The sequence below is a fragment of the Adiantum capillus-veneris genome, chromosome 18 (assembly GCF_014529385.1).
Source record: "Adiantum capillus-veneris isolate H3 chromosome 18, ASM1452938v2, whole genome shotgun sequence".
Classification (NCBI taxonomy): Eukaryota; Viridiplantae; Streptophyta; class Polypodiopsida; order Polypodiales; family Pteridaceae; genus Adiantum; species Adiantum capillus-veneris.
The window spans coordinates 25385021-25387568 of NC_140948.1; the positions used below are offsets into that span (position 1 = coordinate 25385021).

Sequence of the window (2548 nt, forward strand, 5' to 3'; positions counted from 1 at the left end):
CTTTATAAAGTCTTTGGAGTTTTCTCACAAGCTCTCACATCCAAAAGCTTGGTGCTTTCTTGGCAAGACCGCAAACTTCTTGACAATGCTCTAAGTCAAATACATTGTTGCATGATGATGGACTACAATTAAATAGATGAAGAGGAGCTAGTGCTCATAGTCATTATCACCTTCAACATGATACATCTGCTTTCTTTTCAATTTTGTGTACATAGCTCATTTCCAAATTTTCTTACAAAATATACAATGCGCAGATGGTGTGAGCAAGGTAGGAGGGCATGCGCATTCAAAATGTACACGATACATGTGATTAGAACAGAGTGCCAGCCTCGGCATCTGTTGGCACCACAGGCTTAGCCTACGAGGTAGGCCACCTTCCGAGTTGGTATGCGATTCGCTGGTGAAAAATGTTCTGTTTACCCTCTGCTCGACAGGAGTAAGCAACGTCTCTCTCATTGTTGTCTTTACATTTGCATAGTAGCCTCCTATAGAGTTATGGTAGAGCTCAAACACCATGCCCAACTGCGTGCCATTGGAAAAACTACCCAGAAAGGTAGCTAGCACACTAAAGGTTGCGACCCACATGCCCGACTGTATATTGTTGGTGGGTAGCGCGATGGTGCACATGGCGGCCACATTAAGCAGTGCTGTCGATGCGGTGAAACAAGGGCCTATTATGACTAGAGACTTGCTCACTTTCACCAGATCTGGGGCCCAATTAGTGTATTTGGGGACGTCAGAGTGGAGGAGCATGGCGGCTATATGCTTCAAATCCTGGGCCAGCTGCCTCTCTCAGCCATTGTACTCATGGAGGTCGAGGCAATCGACTACATGTGAATTATCCTGATGGTCACCATGCGCCATTAGCTTGGGTTCTATGAGCACTGGTGGCACAACTTTGGTGGGGAATTTCTGGAGGTCACCGAGTGTGAGAGGCATGTGGGAAGCCCTATCCAATGCATTGAGCAATAGTGCAGGCAGGTTGAGGGCGCCCATGCTGCGGCCAACAATATGGCCGTTGAAGTCACTGAGCACACAAGCGGTAATGATGGCAGAGGTGAGCATGCACTGGAAGAGATTGTTCCAGTTGCCTCTCTATTGTGCAAGGATGGAATGCATCTCGGCTTTGTCCGAGGCAGCGTTTGCTTGAAGCTGTAGCTCTGGTGTGAGCAAGCTGGAGGTTATACTGTTGCTAGCAGCCTCCTTCGATTGTAGGAGGCCCTCCTTGTGGGTGTTCCAAAAGGGCGCAAGTGGGTCTAGACCCGTAAATGTGAAGGACGTGGGCCTGGAAAGGGGTTTAACGTGATCATCACCATCGATGGATGGAGCATGCTTGCGGTGATTTTCTTCTACAAATTGTTGAGACTGTTGGCTGGCCGGCCGGTCTGTGTAGACAAGAGGAGTGCTAATAGATCTAGGGAGATTGAGGGACAACCCAATGTAGTGGTTAGCAGCTAGTACTATCATAAAATCTAATATCTAACCAACCCAAATTATTTTCTCATATTAAATTGATCATTTAATGTGGGAGAATAAACAGGAATAAGGGTTAGAATAGTAGACATGTGTTTATGGATCTCTCTCAACACAGAGCCAAGGGTGAAAGGGGTCCAAATGAGAGATGGTATGTTAAAGAGCAATGCTACCTAATGGAGCTTCAAGACCGTAGAGTTAGCTTCATTAAAGACCTCAAAAAGTTAGTGTTCAAAAGTCTTTTGACCTTAGGCAAGCTAGGGCTGACCTGGAGGTGGGAATCATACCCAAGCATGAGGTGCTTGTTTTCTTGCTAGCTGTTAGTGGGAACTTTACCCAAAATCTTGAGGTGTTTCTCACATGCATAAATGACTAAAGTTCTTGAAGTATTCAATTCAAAGATAACTCTCAAGAGATATGAACATGCCATGCTTGATTGACTAAGTCTTTGAAGTATTCAATTCAACCAAATGACTTAATCAGCATAAAAGACACATGTTCAAATGATCCTCCTCATGTGGCCCTCATGATGTGTTTGAATGCTATTAGATAGGTTTTAAAGGAATCCAATTATAATTTAGATACATAAAATAAATAATTAAGTTCTTTCTCTAAAAGAAGAAAAAGAGGACACATGTCCAAATGAAATAATAAAATAATACGAGAAAGAGAGAGAGAGAGAGAGAGAGAGAGAGAGAGAGAGAGAGAGAGAGAGAGAGAGAGAGAGAGAGGAGGTGCGGACCAAGCATGAGAGGGGGGTATACTCTCCCACACACACACACACACACACACACACACACACACACACACACACACACACATTCTCTCATTGTATGGAGTGCAAAATGTAAGAGCTCCATCTCCTTCTCCAAGTTTGTTGAGAAGTGGAGAGCCTACACCAACACTCTTGGCTATGGAATGCAAATCCAACCAAGAGCCATGCTTCAATGCTTAAGCTTGCCATCTTCTTCATCTTCATTACTATGCTATTATGCTATGCTAAGCAAAAAGAGTCATGATAAGTGAGGAACTATTTCTTTCTCCTATGGAATGTTTCTTCTTCCTCTTCCCCACC

The 2548-nt window shown here is 44.2% G+C and overlaps 1 pseudogene; it reads right to left on the reverse strand.

Moving 5' to 3' along the window:
• Positions 1 to 310: 310 nt before the first annotated feature.
• Positions 311 to 1467, reverse strand: LOC147435371 (uncharacterized; annotated as a pseudogene).
• Between the last annotated feature and the right edge of the window lie 1081 nt (positions 1468 to 2548).